The 19743-nt window shown below is 36.5% G+C and overlaps 1 non-coding gene across 1 annotated transcript; it reads right to left on the reverse strand.

Moving 5' to 3' along the window:
* Positions 1-5274: 5274 nt before the first annotated feature.
* LOC131250191 (small nucleolar RNA R71) lies at positions 5275-5381 on the reverse strand. Its single transcript, XR_009173120.1, has one exon. It is a non-coding gene; the product is annotated as a small nucleolar RNA R71 (small nucleolar RNA).
* Positions 5382-19743: the final 14362 nt, after the last annotated feature.

Raw genomic sequence — 19743 nt, forward strand, 5'->3', positions numbered from 1 at the left:
AGTGAGTCAACACTTCTCTGCTCTCATGTTCCAGTTCATATTTTGTGCTTTCTAGTTGAAAATCAAGAATGCCATTTACTTTTGTGGGTATATTTCAGTGAAAGAAATTTCCTTTCTAGATTATGTTAGTGTGTGTGATTTCAGCGTTTCAGATGGCTGAAACTATGAACTAAATTATAGTATCCGCCTTCTTTGGATCCCTAGATCAGACAAATTTGGTGGATCTCGGGGACAGGCCGTGTTTATATATTTGCTCAAAATTAATGGAGCAGACCCGGATGTGTGTCGGAGCTATCCGGATGAGCGGGGGTCCCTGGAAGGTGGGAATCACTGTTATGACCATGACGAAGCTGTCTATTTCCTATAGACAGTATTGGAGGGGCCTGACCATTTGGACAGGCCGTGTTTATGTATTTGCTCGAAATTAATGGAGCAGACCCGAATGTGCGTCGGAGCTATCCGAATGAGTGGGGGTCCTTGAAAGGTGGGAACCGCTATTATGACCATGATGAAGTTGTCCATTTCCTATGGACAACATTGGAAGGGCCTGGCCATTTGGACAGGCCGTGTTTATATCTGTATTTGCAAGGACCACACCCTTAACCTAAAACCCAAACGTAAACCCGATCTCGAACCCGAATCTAATTTCCTAAACATAAACCTTAACGTATTCTCAAATCCCTAAACCTAAACCTATACCTAATCCTAATCTTAACTCCCTAAACTAAACCTAAACCTAAACTTGAAAACCTAAACCTATACCCGAACCTAAACCCGATTTCCTAAACCTAAACTTATAACCTTAACCTAAACCTATTCTCAAATCCCAAAACCTAAACCTAAACCTTAACCTAAACCTAAACCTTAACCTATAACCTAAACCTATAACTTAAACTCAATTCCCTAAACCTTAACCTATAACCTAACTTAAACCTAAACCTATAGCCTACATTGATAACCTAAACCTAAGCCTATAACCTAAAACCTAAACCTAAACTTAAACCTAAACATAAAACCTAAATGTATTCTCAAATCCTTAAACCTAAACCTACACCTAATCTTAATCTTAACTCCTTAACCTAAACCTAAACTTGAAAACCCAAACCTATACCCGATCCCGATTTCCTAAACCTAAACCTTAACCTATTCTCAATTCTCTAAAGCTATAACCTATAACCTAAACCTAAACCTAAAACCTAAATGTATTCTCAAATCCCTAAACCTAAACCTACACCTAATATTAATCTTAACTCCTCAACCTAAACCTAAACTTGAAAACCCAAACTTAAACCCGAATCCGAACCCGAACCCGAACCCGATTTCCTAAACCTAAACCTTAACCTATTCTCAATTCCCTAAACCGTAACGTATAACCTAACCTAAACCTAAACCTATAACCTACACTTATAACCTAAACCTAAACCTATAACCTTAACCTAAATGTAAAACCCGAACCTAAACCTAAACCCGATCCCGAACCCGAATCTGAATCCCTAAATCCTTAGCCTAAACCTAAAACCCAAACGTAAACCCGATCTCAAACCCGAACCTGATTTCCTATACCTAAACCTTAACATATTCTCAAATTCCTAAACTTAAACCTACACCTAATCCTAAACTTATAACCTTAACCTAAACCTATTCTCAAATCCCAAAACCTATAACCTTAACCTAAACCTTAACCTAAACCTAAACCTTAACTTATAACCTAACCTTATCCTATAACCTAAACCTATAAACTAAAACCTAAACCTAAACCTAAAACCTAAATGTATTCTCAAATCCCTAAACATAAACATACACCTAATCCTAATCTCAACTCCCTAACCTAAACCTAAACCTAAACTTGAAAACCCAAACCTAAACCCGATCCCGAACCTGAACCCAATTTCCTAAACCTAAACCTTAACCTATACTTAATTCCTTAAAGCTATAACCTATAACATATAACCAAAACCTAAACTTAAACCTTAACCTAATGTTGAGGGTCAAATATTACATATTAGACCTCAGTTATTACTTGGATCTACAAGAATAATTCCGTTTAATGGCTAATTTAATCATGTTTGTGATACAGGGCGTATTTACGAGCCTGGACTGGGAAACGGTACTAAAAGCATGGATTTAACACTCCAGAATCATCAAGGTAAGGGACGGACCCCAGGAGACCAAGATCGACGGAATTACATGCCAGGGATCCGCGAAAATTGAGAAACTGAAGCTCAAGCGGCCTGAAAGTCATGGGTTTCTATCATCTGTTCGGCTCAAAACTTTATTCATGGCTCGAGGACCAAAAAATAACCGTACACGTCAAATTTTAGCCATTGGATCCCTCTGGAAGTGGCCCAACGCTCAGATCAGCCCATAAACCATTGATTTTGGGCCCACCTGAGATCTGGATATGCTTAAAATTTGGTCTCAACCCATTATCTGAGGAGACAAGACGGATGAACGGAGCGGATTTCCTGGATCCATCATCATGGACTCCAAACGAGTTGGACGTGCATATAGTGCACACGCACGTGAGCTGCACCGGACCAGCCGGTCTGGTCAACCCGACTCTGACACGTCTTCTTCTTTCGCAGTAACAGCGGAAGGACGCTGTCTGTCCATCTTTCAACAGTGGGCCCCATTCGCTCTCCAGATGTTAAATCCGGACCGATCATTCACTCCAGAGTATAGGCATAACCATCGCCTAGGAGGCGGAATTCCAGAAGACAATGGAGAGATGATTTCAGCTGTCCAAACGTAAGATGAACGGTGGAAGAAAAATATCTGTGGACCACGCCAAAAATCGACAAAAACTAGCCCATTCTAGCCAAGAAATCGAGAGGAATCTGATGGATGGGGTGGATTTCATTAGAAACATCACCACGGGTCCCAGCGAACACGTCAGTGCGTCCACGTAAGCCTTACGCGTGTCCAGGAAAATCGGAAGTTGTGGGCCACCGTCCGTGAACGGATCATCGATCCAAACCGTCCATTTGATCATAAAAGGGGTGCTTATACTCGCCACGCTGACAGATTTCAAAGAGGGGAAGACTCCTCTCAAACTGAGTCCAAACGTAATCAGTTAAGCGTTTCCTGTTGCAGGAGCAGAGTTCCGCAAGGAATCTGCCGCGAAGGATTTCGCAATCCGGCCAGGCCTCTCCTGCACAGCCCCTGGCACCTATAAAGAGAGAGAAGAAAGAGGGAGAGGGGGATCGATCAACCGGGATCTAAATCTTGGACGAGTGGAGCTGTGAGCAAGGAAGAAAAAGAGAAGATTTTGGCTGCTGGACGTGAGGCTGGAGGAAGTGATATCTGTTCTTCTCTTTCCTTCTTGTTCTTTTCTATTTCTTTTTCTATTTATTTACTTTATCTAAAGGGTTCTAGCATGATCATGCTAGGTTAAACCTCTTAGCTAGGGCTAAGAGGTGAAGCTTGTAGTGAGATGGAAGACTCTATTTTTATGCCTTGATTTAACTATTAAATTTATGAATTAAATTTGATTTTAGTTGATTATCGAAGGAATATTTTTAGTCTTTAATGGTCTGTTGTGACTGAAATTACAATGGGTTTGCAATGGCTTTGAATATTTCCTTCCTCCTTTCATGTTTATGAAGTCAGGAAGCCCTGTTGTTCATCATTGTTCCATGGGCATAGTCGGATGACAGTACCCTTCCTGATCTTCATACATTATTGGTTGGTTGGGAATTAGTTTAATTTTGTTGTTTACTTTGTCTCCTGGGCATGGTTTGGTGATGGAATCCATTCTAATTCATATACCTTTCATCTCTTGAAAACTATATCAAAGGAAGTCCAGTTGATTTCCATGATTTTTGAAGCACGCATAATATCTCTCTGATCTCTGCAAGTGGATCCTCTGAATCCCTAGTTTCCTTCCTTTGAATTCCTTAAGTTATTCCACAAATTATTCCTTAAATTCTATTTGGTTTAGATCACATCTTAGTCTAGTTCTAGTTCTACTTGGTTTCAGATAACGTACAGGTATCAGTCCCTTTGGATTCGACCTCGGTCTTACCGAGTTTATTACTACATCACAACCCTATACTTGGGGAGTGAACAAGTTTTTGGCGCCGATGCCAGGGATTGACGGCTACGTTTTTCTAAAATTAATTAGTTTTAGAATTAGGTTAAAGGTTTTTATGTTATTTTTAGAAACTAACCTGTTTTCCTGTTTTGTAGGATCCTGAAATAACTTCTAAATTGGTAATCCCTTTCTAATTCCTCGACATTTTCTATTTTTAGAATTATTATTTGAGTTTTAAAAATTTTCTTATTCTAAGCTGTCTTTTAATTTTAGAAATTTTCTATTTTCTAGTATTTTTCTATTTTTAGGAACTAGTTTATTTTTAGAAACTTGCCTCTTTTGTTTAGAAACTAGGTTAGTTATTTCCTTCTTTAGAGATTCTTTCTAATTTTAGAAACTAACTCATCTTTCCTTCATTTTTAGAAACTCTCTAATTCTGGTACTTTCCTTTTTAGAAACTAACTTTCTTATTGTGTAGGCTTTTTAAGGTAGAAATTTCTAATTCAGTAAGCTTTCTCTCTACTTTCTATTTTTCAGTTCTCTTTTAGTAATTTACTTTCTAGTTTAGACTTTTCTTCTTTTAGAAACTGACTAGTTTGTTTTCTTTTGCAGGTCTTTAACTTAGGGACTTCAAGTTGGTAATTTCTTTCCGTTCGAATTTGATTGAGGGCTGCGAGTGTTTCATGCCCAAGTGGGCCCGTGACAACACTCGACGTCTCTTGACTGAAGGAGGATTGGTTGAGAGGTTGACTATCCATCGCAGGACTAGGCACCACTCGAAATCCCCTGAGTTAATTGAAGTTATGGCTGAAGACCAACCTCCTCTACTTCCACCCAGGGTGGAGGATACCCAAGATGAGAATGAGGTGCATCAGGCACCCTCGCCTTGTACTTTACGAGATTATCTACAACCGGTGGGAGTGAGTACGCCCTCATGTATAATTTTTCCTAAAAACACAGGACAAATGGACATCAAGCCAGGAGTTATCCAACTCCTTCCCAAATTTCATGGACTTGAATCAGAGAGTCCATATTTACATTTGAAAGAGTTTGATGAGATTATAGCTACATTATGTTTTCGTAATGTATCTGAGGATATAATTAGGCTGAAACTCTTTCCTTTTTCCTTAAAAGAGAAAGCTAAGACGTGGTTACATTCACTGTGTCCTAGATCCATTGGCACATGGAACGACATGCAGAGGGAATTCATAAAAAAATTCTTCCCACATCATAAAACGATTACCCTCAGAAAAGCAATCATGAACTTTGCCCAAAAGGAAGATGAAACATTCTTCCAATGTTGGGAAAGGTTCAAAGATTTGGTCAGTTCATGCCCACAACACGGATTTGAAACGTGGCGCATTATAATTTTTTTTCTATGATGGACTGACATCTTCCATGTGCCAAATGGTCGAGACAATGTGTAATGGAGAGTTCATTAATAAAGATGTTGACGAGGTATGGGATTACCTCGATAGTCACTACAAGAAAGAGGGTTTTTAGCGACGAAATTTTTAGCGACGAAACACATTTTCGTCGCTAAAAGTACACTTTTAGTGACGAAATAGTTTTTCGTCGCCAAAAGTGTACTTTTAGCGACGAAATTTTTAGCGACGAAAATTTTCGCAGCTAAAAATCATGGATGAGACTTTTAGCGGCGAAAATTTTCGTCGCTAAAGGCCGCATCCACCTTTTCCACCAAAACGAATTAGATTACTTTTAGCTACGAAAATTTTCGTAGCTAAAAATCATCGTTGAGACTTTTAGCGGCGAAAATTTTCGTCGCTAAAGGCCGCAACCTAAAAACGAGTGGATTACTTTTAGCTACGAAGATTTTCGTAGCTAAAAAATGTGGATGAGACGTTTAGCGACGAAATTTTTCGCCGCTAAACGGTGCAAACGTTTTACTTGTAGCTACGAAACTTTTCGTAACTAAATATCGTAGATGTGCTTTTTAGCCACGAAAATTTTCGTCGCTAAAGGCTGCAACAAACTTTTCCGCGCAATGGAATGGATTACTTTTAGCTACGAAAATTTTCGTAGCTACAAATCGTGGATGAGACTTTTGGCGACGAAAAGTTTCACCGCGAAAGGGTGCAAACGATTTACTTTTAGCTACGAAAAATTTCGTAGCTAAATATCGTAGATGAGATTTTTAGCCGCGAAAATTTTCGTCGCCACACACACAATTTCTCGAATCAATTACTTTTTGCTACGATATTTTTCGTAGCTAAAATTTGTGAATGAGAATTTTAGCGACGAAAATTGTCGTTGCCAAAGGCTACAAACAATTTTCCAAAAAATTACTTTTAGCTACGAACCATTTCGTAGCTAAAAAACCTAGATTTTACTTTGATCGACGAAAAGTTTCGTCGCTAAAGGCCACAACAATTTTAAAAATAAGGATAAGACTTTTAGCGAGGAAAATATTCGTCGCTAAATACTTTTACCTACGAAATATTATATAACAGGTGTTATATAATATATTTCATCATATTCACATTCACATCCATCTAAACCCAAACTATGTAAATTCATCCAAACATAAACTACATTCATCCAAACATAAACTGCATCCATCCAAACACAAACAATCTTATGGAAAAAAAACAAATGAAAAGAGAAAGAACATATAAGAGGTGATCCAGACAAATGAAAAGAAATCAGGTTTAGGTTATAGGTTATAGGTTATAGCTTTAGGGAATTGAGAATAGGTTAAGGTTTAGGTTTAAGAAATCAGGTTCTGGTTCAGGTTTGGTATCGGGTTTAGGTTTGGGTTTTCAAGTTTAGGTTTAGGTTTAGGTTAAGGAGTTGAGATTAGGATTAAGTGTAGGTTTAGGTTCAAGGATTTGAGATTAAATTTAGGTTTTAGGTTTAGGTTATATGTTTAGGTTTAGGTTATAAGTATAGGTTATAGGTTTAAGTTTAAGTTACGTTATAGGTTAAGGTTTAGGGAATTTAGAATAGGTTAAGGTTTAGGTTTAAATTAGGTTATAGGTTAAAGTTTAGGGAATTGAGAATAGGTTAAGGTTTAGGTTTAGGAAAATCGGGTTCGGGTTCGGGTTCGGGTTTAGGTTTGGGGTTTCAAGTTTAGGTTTAGGTTAAGGAGTTGAGATTAGGATTAGGTGTAGGTGTAGGTTTAGGAATTTGAGAATACATTTAGGTTATAGGTTTAGGTTATAAGTGTCAGTTGTAGGTTTAGGTTATAAGTGTCGGTTATAGGTTATACCTTTAGGGATTTGAGAATAGGTTAAGGTCTAGGTTTAGGAAATCGGGTTCGGGTTCAGGATCGGGTTTAGGTTTGGATTTTCAAGTTTAGGTTTAGGTTTAGGATAGGGAGTTGAGATTAGGATTAGGTATAGGTTTAGGTTTGGGGATTTAAGAATACATTTAGGTTTTAGGTTTAGGTTTAGGTTTTAGGTTTTAAGTTTAGGTTAAGGTTATAGGTTTAGGTTAGGTTTAGGTTATAGGTTGTAGGTTATAGGTTATAGCTTTAGGGAATTGAGAATAGGTTAAGGTTTAGGTTTAGTTTTGGGAAATCGGGTTCGGGATTAGGTTTAGGTTTGGGTTTTCAAGTCTAGGTTTATGTTTAGGTTAGGGAGTTGAGATTAGGATTAGGTGTAGGTTTAGGTTTAGGGATTTGAGAATACATTTAGGTTTTAAGTTTAGGTTTTGGGATTTGAGAATAGGTTTAGGTTAAGGTTGTAAGTATAAGTTATAGGTTAAGGTTAAGGTTTAGGTTTCGGCTATAAGTATAAGTTTTGGGATTTGAGAATAGGTTTAAGTTAAGGTTATAAGTCTAGGTTTAGGTTATAGGTTATAGGTTAAAGTTTAGGTTTAGGAAATCGGGTTCGGGTTCGGGATCGGGATCGGGTTTAGGTTTGGGTTATAGGTATAGGTTTTGGGATTTGAGAATAAGTTTAGGTTAAGGTTACGAGTCTAGGTTTAAGTTATAGGTTAAGGTTTAGGTTTAGGCTATAAGTATAGGTATAGGTTATAGGTTAAGGTTAAGGTTTAGGAAATCAGGTTTGGGTTCGGGATCGTGTTTAGGTTTGGGTTATAGGCATAGGTTTTGGAATTTGAGAATAGGTTTAGGTTAAGGTTGTAAGTATAGGTTATAGGTTAAGGTTAAGGATTAGGTTTCGGCTATAAGTATCGGTTTTGGGATTTGAGAATAGGTTTAGGTTAAGGTTATAAGTCTAGGTTTAGGTTATAGGTTAAGGTATAGGTTTAGGTTATAGGTATAGGTTTAGGTTATACGTTAAGGTTTAGGTTTAGGAAATCGGGTTCGGGATCACGTTTAGGTTTGGGTTATAGGCATAGGTTTTGGGATTTGAGAATAGGTTTATGTTAAGGTTGTAAATATAGGTTATAAGTTAAGGTTAAGGTTTAGGTTTCGGCTATAAGTATAGGTTTTGGGATTTGAGAATAGGTTTAGGTTAAGGTTATAAGTCTAAGTTTAGGTTATAGGTTAAGGTTTAGGTTTAGGTTATAGGTATAGGTTTAGGTTATAGGTTAAGGTTTAGGTTTAGGTTATAGGTATAGGTTTAGGTTATACATTAAGGTTTAGGTTTAGAAAATCGGGTTCGGGTTCGGGACCGGGTTTAGGTTTGGGTTATAGGTATAGGTATTGGGATTTGAGAATAGGTTTAGGTTAAGGTTATGAGTCTAGGTTTAGGTTATAGTTTATGGTTTAGGTTTAGGCTATAGGTATAAGTTTCGGTTATAGGTTAAGGTTTAGTTTTAGGAAATCGGGTTCGGGTTCGGGATCGGGTTTAGGTTTGGGTTATAAGTATAGGTTATAGATTATGAGAATAGGTTTAGTTAAGGTTATGAGTCTAGGTTTAGGTTATAGGTTTTGTTTTAGGTTTAGGTTATAGGTATAGGTTTAGGTTATAGGTTTAGGGAATGGTTTAGGAAATCGGGTTCGGGTTTGAGATTGGGTTTAGGTTTGGGTTATAGGTATAGGTTTTGGGATTTGAGAATAGGTTTAGGTTAAGGCTGTAAGCATAGGTTATAGGTTAAGGTTAAGGTTTAGGTTTAGGTTTCGGCTATAAGTATAGGTTTTAGGATTTGAGAATAGGTTTAGGTTAAGGTTATAAGTCTAGGTTTAAGTTACAGGTTAAGGTTTAGGTTTAGGTTATAGTTATAAGTTTAGGTTAAGGTTATATGTTAAGGTTAAGGTTATAGGTTTAGGTTTAGGTTTAGGTTAAGTTTATAGGTTTAGGTTTAGGTTAGGTTATAGGTTATAGGTTTAGGTTTAGGTTATAGTTATAGGTTTTGGGATTTGAGAATAGGTTTAGGTTAGGTTATAGGTTATAGCTTTAGGGAATTGAGAATAGGTCAAGGTTTAGGTTTAGGAAATTGGGTTCGGGTTCGGGACCGGGTTTAGGTTTGGGTTTTCAAGTTTAGGTTTAGGTTTAGGCTAGGGAGTTGAGATTAGGATTGTAGGTTTAGGTTTAGGCATTTGAGAATACATTAAGGTTTAGGTTATAGGTTTTGGGATTTGAGAATAGGTTTAGGTTATAGGTTTAGGTTTAGGTTTAGGGATTGGAGAATAGGTTTGGGTTATAGTTATAGGTTTAAGTTTAGGTTAAGGTTATATGTTAAGGTTAAGGTTATAGGTTTAGGTTTAGGTTAGGTTATAGGTTATAGCTTTAGGGAATTGAGAATAGGTCAAGGTTTTGGTTTAGGAAATCGGGTTCGGGTTCGGGACCGGGTTTAGGTTTGGGTTTTCAAGTTTAGGTTTAGGCATTTGAGAATACATTAAGGTTTAGGTTTAGGTTTTGGGATTTGAGAATAGGTTTAGGTTATAGGTTTAGGTTTAGGGATAGGGATTTGGGTATAGGTTTAGGTTATAGGTTTAGGTTTAGGTTAAGGTTATAGGTTTAGGTTTAGGTGAAGTTTATAAGTTTAAATTAGGTTAGGTTATAGGTTTTGGTTAAGGTTTAGGTTATAGTTATAGGTTTTGGGATTTGAGGATAGGTTTAGGTTATAAGTATAGGTTTAGGTTAGGTTATAGGTTATAGCTTTAAAGAATTGAGAATAGGTCAAGATTTAGGTTTAGGAAATCGGGTTCGGGTTCGGGACCGGGTTTAGGTTTGGGTTTTCAAGTTTAGGTTTAGGTTTAGGCTAGGGAGTTGAGATTAGGAATAGGTATAGGTTTAGGTTTAGGCATATGAGAATACATTAAGGTTTAGGTTTAGGTTTAGGTTTTGGGATTTGATAATAGGTTTAGGTTTAGGGATAGGGACTTGAGAATAAGTTTAGGTTATAGGTTTATGTTTAGGTTAAGCTTATAGGTTTAGGTTTAGGTGAAGGTTATAGGTTTAGGTTAGGTTAGGTTATAGGTTTTTGGTTAAGGTTTAGGTTATAGTTATAGGTTTTGGGATTTGAGGATAGGTTTAGGTTAGGTTATAGGTTATAGCTTTGGGGAATTGAGAATAGGTCAAGGTTTAGGTTTTGGAAATCGGGTTCGGGTTCGGGTTTAGGCTAGGGAGTTGAGATTAGGATTAGGTGTAGGTTTAGGTTTAGGCATTTGAGAATACATTAAAGGAAAAGGTTTAGGTTTTGGTATATGATAATAGGTTTAGGTTATAGGTTTAGGTTTAGGGATAGGGACTTGAGAATAGGTTTAGGTTATAGGTTTAGGTTTAGGTTAAGCTTATAGGTTTATGTTTAGGTGAAGGTTATAGGTTTAGGTTAGGTTAGGTTAGGTTATAGGTTTTTGGTTAAGGTTTAGGTTATAGTTTTAGGTTTTGGGATTTGAGGATAGGTTTAGGTTAGGTTATAGGTTATAGCTTTAGGGAATTGAGAATAGGTCAAGGTTTAGGTTTAGGAAATCAGGTTCGGGTTCGGGACCGGGTTTAGGTTTGGGTTTTCAAGTTTATGTTTAAGTTTAGGCTAGGGACTTGATATTAGGATTTGGTGTAGGTTTAGGTTTAGGTTTAGGGATTTGAGAATAGGTTTGGGTTATAGTTATGGGTTTAGGTTAAGTTATAGGTTACAGCTTTAGGGAAATGAGGATTGGTCAAGGTTTAGGTTTAGGAAATTGGGTTCGGGTTCGGAACCGGGTTTAGGTTTGGTTTTTCAAGTTTAGGTTTAGGTTTAGGCTAGGGAGTTGAGATTAGGATTAGGTGTAGGTTTAGGTTTAGGCATTTGAGAATACATTAAAGGAAAAGGTTTAGGTTTTGGTATATGATAATAGGTTTAGGTTATAGGTTTAGGTTTAGGGATAGGGACTTGAGAATAGGTTTAGGTTATAGGTTTAGGTTTAGGTTAAGCTTATAGGTTTATGTTTAGGTGAAGGTTATAGGTTTAGGTTAGGTTAGGTTAGGTTATAGGTTTTTGGTTAAGGTTTAGGCTATAGTTATAGGTTTTGGGATTTGAGGATAGGTTTAGGTTAGGTTATAGGTTATAGCTTTAGGGAATTGAAAATAGGTCAAGGTTTAGGTTTAGGAAATCGGGTTCGGGTTCGGGACCGGGTTTAGGTTTGGGTTTTCAAGTTTAGGTTTAGGTTTAGGCTAGGGAGTTGAGATTAGGATTGTAGGTTTAGGTTTAGGCATTTGAGAATACATTAAGGTTTAGGTTATAGGTTTTGGGATTTGAGAATAGGTTTAGGTTATAGGTTTAGGTTTAGGTTTAGGGATTGGAGAATAGGTTTGGGTTATAGTTATAGGTTTAGGTTTAGGTTAAGGTTATATGTTAAGGTTAAGGTTATAGGTTTAGGTTTAGGTTAGGTTATAGGTTATAGCTTTAGGGAATTGAGAATAGGTCAAGGTTTTGGTTTAGGAAATCGGGTTCGGGTTCGGGACCGGGTTTAGGTTTGGGTTTTCAAGTTTAGGTTTAGGCATTTGAGAATACATTAAGGTTTAGGTTTAGGTTTTGGGATTTGAGAATAGGTTTAGGTTATAGGTTTAGGTTTAGGGATAGGGATTTGGGTATAGGTTTAGGTTATAGGTTTAAGTTTAGGTTAAGGTTATACGTTTAGGTTTAGGTGAAGTTTATAGGTTTATGTTAGGTTAGGTTATAGGTTTTTGGTTAAGGTTTAGGTTATAGTTATAGGTTTTGGGATTTGAGGATAGGTTTAGGTTATAAGTATAGGTTTAGGTTAGGTTATAGGTTATAGCTTTAAAGAATTGAGAATAGGTCAAGATTTAGGTTTAGGAAATCGGGTTCGGGTTCGGGAACGGGGTTTAGGTTTGGGTTTTCAAGTTTAGGTTTAGGTTTAGGCTAGGGAGTTGAGATTAGGAATAGGTATAGGTTTAGGTTTAGGCATATGAGAATACATTAAGGTTTAGGTTTAGGTTTTGGGATTTGATAATAGGTTTAGGTTTAGGGATAGGGACTTGAGAATAAGTTTAGGTTATAGGTTTATGTTTAGGTTAAGCTTATAGGTTTAGGTTTAGGTGAAGGTTATAGGTTTAGGTTAGGTTAGGTTATAGGTTTAGGTTAAGGTTTAGGTTATAGTTATAGGTTTTGGGATTTGAGGATAGGTTTAGGTTAGGTTATAGGTTATAGCTTTAGGGATTTGAGAATAGGTCAAGGTTTAGGTTTAGGAAATGGGGTTCGGGTTCGGGTTTAGGCTAGGTTTAGGTTTAGGCATTTGAGAATACATTAAAGGAAAAGGTTTAGGTTTTGGTATTTGATAATAGGTTTAGGTTTAGGGATAAGGACTTGAGAATAGGTTTAGGTTATAGTTTTAGGTTTAGGTTAAGCTTATAGGTTTATGTTTAGGTGAAGGTTATAGGTTTAGGTTAGGTTAGGTTAGGTTATAGGTTTTTGGTTAAGGTTTAGGCTATAGTTATAGGTTTTGGGATTTGAGGATAGGTTTAGGTTAGGTTATAGGTTATAGCTTTAGGGAATTGAGAATAGGTCAAGGTTTAGGTTTAGGAAATCGGGTTCGGGTTCGGGACCGGGTTTAGGTTTGGGTTTTCAAGTTTAGGTTTAAGTTTAGGCTAGGGACTTGATATTAGGATTTGGTGTAGGTTTAGGTTTAGGTTTAGGGATTTGAGAATAGGTTTGGGTTATAGTTATGGGTTTAGGTTAAGTTATAGGTTACAGCTTTAGGGAAATGAGGATTGGTCAAGGTTTAGGTTTAGGAAATTGGGTTCGGGTTCGAAACCGGGTTTAGGTTTGGTTTTTCAAGTTTAGGTTTAGGTTTAGGCTAGGGAGTTGAGATTAGGATTAGGTGTAGGTTTAGGTTTAGGCATTTGAGAATACATTAAAGGAAAAGGTTTAGGTTTTGGTATATGATAATAGGTTTAGGTTATAGGTTTAGGTTTAGGGATAGGGACTTGAGAATAGGTTTAGGTTATAGGTTTAGGTTTAGGTTAAGCTTATAGGTTTATGTTTAGGTGAAGGTTATAGGTTTAGGTTAGGTTAGGTTAGGTTATAGGTTTTTGGTTAAGGTTTAGGCTATAGTTATAGGTTTTGGGATTTGAGGATAGGTTTAGGTTAGGTTATAGGTTATAGCTTTAGGGAATTGAAAATAGGTCAAGGTTTAGGTTTAGGAAATCGGGTTCGGGTTCGGGACCGGGTTTAGGTTTGGGTTTTCAAGTTTAGGTTTAGGTTTAGGCTAGGGAGTTGAGATTAGGATTGTAGGTTTAGGTTTAGGCATTTGAGAATACATTAAGGTTTAGGTTATACGTTTTGGGATTTGAGAATAGGTTTAGGTTATAGGTTTAGGTTTAGGTTTAGGGATTGGAGAATAGGTTTAGGTTATAGTTATAGGTTTAGGTTTAGGTTTAGGTTAAGGTTATATGTTAAGGTTAAGGTTATAGGTTTAGGTTTAGGTTAGGTTATAGGTTATAGCTTTAAGGAATTGAGAATAGGTCAAGGTTTTGGTTTAGGAAATTGGGTTTGGGTTCAGGACCGGGTTTAGGTTTGGGTTTTCAAGTTTAGGTTTAGGCATTTGAGAATACATTAAGGTTTAGGTTTAGGTTTTGGGATTTGAGAATAGGTTTAGGTTATAGGTTTAGGTTTAGGGATAGGGATTTGGGTATAGGTTTAGGTTATAGGTTTAAGTTTAGGTTAAGGTTATACGTTTAGGTTTAGGTGAAGTTTATAGGTTTATGTTAGGTTAGGTTATAGGTTTTTGGTTAAGGTTTAGGTTATAGTTATAGGTTTTGGGATTTGAGGATAGGTTTAGGTTATAAGTATAGGTTTAGGTTAGGTTATAGGTTATAGCTTTAAAGAATTGAGAATAGGTCAAGATTTAGGTTTAGGAAATCGGGTTCGGGTTCGGGACCGGGTTTAGGTTTGGGTTTTCAAGTTTAGGTTTAGGTTTAGGCTAGGGAGTTGAGATTAGGAATAGGTGTAGGTTTAGGTTTAGGCATTTGAGAATACATTAAGGTTTAGGTTTAGGTTTTGGGATTTGATAATAGGTTTAGGTTTAGGGATAGGGACTTGAGAATAAGTTTAGGTTATAGGTTTATGTTTAGGTTAAGCTTATAGGTTTAGGTTTAGGTGAAGGTTATAGGTTTAGGTTAGGTTAGGTTATAGGTTTTTGGTTAAGGTTTAGGTTATAGTTATAGGTTTTGGGATTTGAGGATAGGTTTAGGTTAGGTTATAGGTTATAGCTTTGGGGAATTGAGAATAGGTCAAGGTTTAGGTTTAGGAAATCGGGTTCGGGTTCGGGTTTAGGCTAGGGAGTTGAGATTAGGATTAGGTGTAGGTTTAGGTTTAGGCATTTGAGAATACATTAAAGGAAAAGGTTTAGGTTTTGGTATATGATAATAGGTTTAGGTTATAGGTTTAGGTTTAGGGATAGGGACGTGAGAATAGGTTTAGGTTATAGGTTTAGGTTTAGGTTAAGCTTATAGGTTTATGTTTAGGTGAAGGTTATAGGTTTAGGTTAGGTTAGGTTAGGTTATAGGTTTTTGGTTAAGGTTTAGGCTATAGTTGTAGGTTTTGGGATTTGAGGATAGGTTTAGGTTAGGTTATAGGTTATAGCTTTAGGGAATTGAGAATAGGTCAAGGTTTAGGTTTAGGAAATCAGGTTCGGGTTCGGGACCGGGTTTAGGTTTGGGTTTTCAAGTTTATGTTTAAGTTTAGGCTAGGGACTTGATATTAGGATTTGGTGTAGGTTTAGGTTTAGGTTTAGGGATTTGAGAATAGGTTTGGGTTATAGTTATGGGTTTAGGTTAAGTTATAGGTTACAGCTTTAGGGAAATGAGGATTGGTCAAGGTTTAGGTTTAGGAAATTGGGTTCGGGTTCGGAACCGGGTTTAGGTTTGGTTTTTCAAGTTTAGGTTTAGGTTTAGGCTAGGGAGTTGAGATTAGGATTAGGTGTAGGTTTAGGTTTAGGCATTTGAGAATACATTAAAGGAAAAGGTTTAGGTTTTGGTATTTGATAATAGGTTTAGGTTATAGGTTTAGGTTTAGGGATAGGGACTTGAGAATAGGTTTAGGTTTAGGTTAAGGTTATAGGTATAGGTTTAGGTGAATTTTATAGGTTTAGGTATAGTTGTAGGTTTTGGGTTGAGGATAGGTTTAGGTTAGGTTATAGGTTATAGTTAGGGAATTGAGAATAGGTCAAGGTTTAGGTTTAGGAAATCAGGTTCGGGTTCGGGACCGGGTTTAGGTTTGGGTTTTCAAGTTTATGTTTAAGTTTAGGCTAGGGACTTGATATTAGGATTTGGTGTAGGTTTAGGTTTAGGTTTAGGGATTTGAGAATAGGTTTGGGTTATAGTTATCAGGTTTAGGTTAAGTATAGGTTATACTTTAGGGAATTGAGAATTAGGTCAAGGTTTAGGTTTAGGAAATCGGGTTCGGGTTGGACCGGGTTTAGGTTTAGGTTTTCAAGTTTAGGTTTAGGTTTAGGCTAGGGACTTGATATTAGGATTTAGGTGTAGGTTTAGGTTTAGGCATTTGAGAATACATTAGGGATTTGAGAAAGGTTAAATAGTTTACTTGAGAAGGTTATAGATAATGAAAGAGTAGGTTTAGGTTAGGAGCTCGGGAGGGAGGTAGGTATGTCAAGAAGGTTATATTAGGTTTATGTTAGGTTGTTAAGGTTTTTAGTAAGGTAGGTTTAGATAAGGCTATATAAGGTTTAGGTTATAGTTATAGGTTTTGGGATTTGAGAATAGGTTTAGGTTAGGTTATAGGTTATAAATTTAGGGAATTGAGAATAGGTCAAGGTTTAGGTTTAGGAAATCGGGTTCGGGTTCGAAATTGGGTTTAGGTTTGGGTTTTCAAGTTTAGGTTTAGGTTTAGGCTAGGGAGTTGAGATTAGAATTAGGTTTAGGTTTAGGGATTTGAGAATACATTAAAGTTTAGGTTTAGGTTTTGGGATTTGAGAATAGGTTTAGGTTATAGGTTTAGGTTTAGGTTTAGGTTTAGGGATTTGAGAATAGGTTTAGGTTTAGGTTTACGTTTAGGTTAAGGTTATATGTTAAGGTTAAGGTTATAGGTTTAGGTTTAGGTTAAGGTTAAGGTTATAGGTTATAGCTTTAGGGAATTTAGAATAGGTCAAGAGTTTAGGTTTAGGAAATCGGGTTCGGTCGGAGTTTAGGTTTGGGTTTTCAAGTTTAGGTTTAGGAATTTGAGAATACATTAAGGTTTAGGTTTAGGTTTTAGGATTTGAGAATAGGTTTAGGTTATAGGTTTAGGTTTAGGGATAGGGATTTGGGTATAGGTTTAGGTTATAGGTTTAAGTTTAGGTTAAGGTTATACGTTTAGGTTTAGGTGAAGTTTATAGGTTTATGTTAGGTTAGGTTATAGGTTTTTGGTTAAGGTTTAGGTTATAGTTATAGGTTTTGGGATTTGAGGATAGGTTTAGGTTATAAGTATAGGTTTAGGTTAGGTTATAGGTTATAGCTTTAAAGAATTGAGAATAGGTCAAGATTTAGGTTTAGGAAATCAAGTTCGGGTTTGCAATTTTATGTTTAGGTTTAGGCTAGGGAGTTGAGATTAGGAATAGGTGTAGGCTTAGGTTTAGGCATTTGAGAATACATTAAGGTTTAGGTTTAGGTTTTGGGATTTGATAATAGGTTTAGGTTTAGGGATCGGGACTTGAGAATAAGTTTAGGTTATAGGTTTATGTTTAGGTTAAGCTTATAGGTTTAGGTTTAGGTGAAGGTTATAGGTTTAGGTTAGGTTAGGTTATAGGTTTTTGGTTAAGGTTTAGGTTATAGTTATAGGTTTTGGGATTTGAGGATAGGTTTAGGTTAGGTTATAGGTTATAGCTTTGGGGAATTGAGAATAGGTCAAGGTTTAGGTTTAGGAAATCGGGTTCGGGTTCGGGGTTTAGGCTAGGAGTTGAGATTAGGATTAGGTGTAGGTTTAGGTTTAGGCATTTGAGAGGAAAATGTTTAGGTTTTGGGTTTGATAATAGGTTTAGGTTTAGGTTTAGGGATTTGAGAATAGGTTTAGGTTATAGGTTTAGGTTTAAGTTAAGGTTATAGGTGTAGGTTTACGTGAAGTTTATAGGTTTAGGTTAGGTTAGGTTAGGTTATAGGTTTTTGGTTAAGGTTTAAGTTATAGTTATAGGTTTTGGGATTTGAGGATAGGTTTAGGTTAGGTTATAGGTTATAGCTTTAGGGAATTGAGAATAGGTCAAGGTTTAGGTTTAGGAAATCGGGTTCGGGTTCGGGACCGGGTTTAGGTTTGGGTTTTCAAGTTTAGGTTTAGGTTTAGGCTAGGAAGTTGAGATTAGGATTAGGTGTAGGTTTAGGTTTAGGTTAAGGTTTAAGTTTAGGTTATAAGCTATAGGTTATAGGTTTAGGTTAAGGTTTAGGTTTAGGTTTAGGTTTAGGTTTTAGGTCATAGGTTTTGGTTTAGGTTAAGGTTATAGGTTTAGGTTTAGGTTTAGGTTAAGGTTATAGGTTATAGGTTAAGGTTATAGGTTTAGGTTTAGGTTAGGTTATAGGTTATAGCTTTAGGGAATTGAGAATAGGTCAAGGTTTAGGTTTAGGAAATCGGGTTCGGGTTCGGAATCAGGTTTAGGTTTGGGTTTTCAAGTTTAGGTTTAGGTTTAGGGATATGAGAATACATTAAGGTTTAGGTTTAGGTTTTGGGATTTGAGAATAGGTTTAGGTTATAGGTTTAGGTTTAGGGATAGGGATTTGGGTATAGGTTTAGGTTATAGGTTTAAGTTTAGGTTAAGGTTATACGTTTAGGTTTAGGTGAAGTTTATAGGTTTATGTTAGGTTAGGTTATAGGTTTTTGGTTAAGGTTTAGGTTATAGTTATAAGTTTTGGGATTTGAGGATAGGTTTAGGTTATAAGTATAGGTTTAGGTTAGGTTATAGGTTATAGCTTTAGGGAATTGAGAATAGGTCAAGGTTTAGGTTTAGGAAATCGGGTTCGGGTTCGGGACCGGGTTTAGGTTTGGGTTTTCAAGTTTAGGTTTAGGTTTAGGCTAGGGAGTTGAGATTAGGAATAGGTATAGGTTTAGGTTTAGGCATATGAGAATACATTAAGGTTTAGGTTTAGGTTTTGGGATTTGATAATAGGTTTAGGTTTAGGGATAGGGACTTGAGAATAAGTTTAGGTTATAGGTTTATGTTTAGGTTAAGCTTATAGGTTTAGGTTTAGGTGAAGGTTATAGGTTTAGGTTAGGTTAGGTTATAGGTTTTTGGTTAAGGTTTAGGTTATAGTTATAGGTTTTGGGATTTGAGGATAGGTTTAGGTTAGGTTATAGGTTATAGCTTTGGGGAATTGAGAATAGGTCAAGGTTTAGGTTTTGGAAATCGGGTTCGGGTTTCGTGTAGGTTTAGGTTTAGGAATTTTACATTTGAGGAATTACGTGTAGGTTTAGCTTTAGGAATTTGAGAAGGTTTACATTAAAGGAGGAAGGTTAGGTTTTGGTGATGATAAGGGAGGTTTATGTTAAGTTTAGCTTTGATATTAGGTTTAAGGTTATATGTAGGGATTTGAGAGGTTTAGGTAGGAATAGTTATGGGTTAGCTAAGTTTGTTAAGAAAGGTGGGATTTGATTGATAGGTTTGAGAATAGGTTTAGGATAAGGTTTAGGAATTGAGAATAGGTCAATGTTTATATCGGGTTCGGGTTCGGGACCGGGTTTAGGTTTGGGTTTTCAAGTTTATGTTTAAGTTTAGCCTAGGGACTTGATATTAGTTCTTTGTAAGGTTTAGGTCAGGGATTTGAGATTACGTTAAATGCTTGAGTTAAGTTAGGTTACACGAAAATAAAAGTCGGGACCGGGACCGGGTTTAGGTTTGATTTTTCAAGTTTAGGTTTAGGTTTAGGATAGGGAGTTGAGATTAGGATTAGGTGTATAGGTTTAGGGTTTAGAATACATTAAAGGAAAATGGTATATGATAATAGGTTTAGGTTTTGGGATAGGGACTTGAGAATAGGTTTATGTTAAGGTTAGGTTAAGCTTATAGGTTTATGTTTAGGTGAAGGTTATAGGTTTAGGTTAGGTTTTTAGGTTATAGGTTAAGGTTAAGGTTTAGGGATTTGAGAATAGGTTTGGGTTATAAGTTTAGGTTTAAGTTTAGGGATTTGAGAATAGTTTTAAGTTTTAGGTTTAGGTTTAGGTTAAGGTTATTGGTTTAGGTAGGTTAGGTTATATAGGTTTAGGTTAGGTTAGGTTTAGGTTTATAGGTTTTTGGTTAAGGTTTAGGTAGGTAGGTTTAGGTTAGGTTATAGGTTTAGGTTAGGTTATAGGTTATAGCTTTAGAGAATTGAGAATAGGTCAAGGTTTTGGTTTAGGAAATCGGGTTCGGGTTCGGGACCGGG

The sequence above is a fragment of the Magnolia sinica genome, chromosome 6 (assembly GCF_029962835.1).
Source record: "Magnolia sinica isolate HGM2019 chromosome 6, MsV1, whole genome shotgun sequence".
In the NCBI taxonomy this organism is placed as follows: domain Eukaryota; kingdom Viridiplantae; phylum Streptophyta; class Magnoliopsida; order Magnoliales; family Magnoliaceae; genus Magnolia; species Magnolia sinica.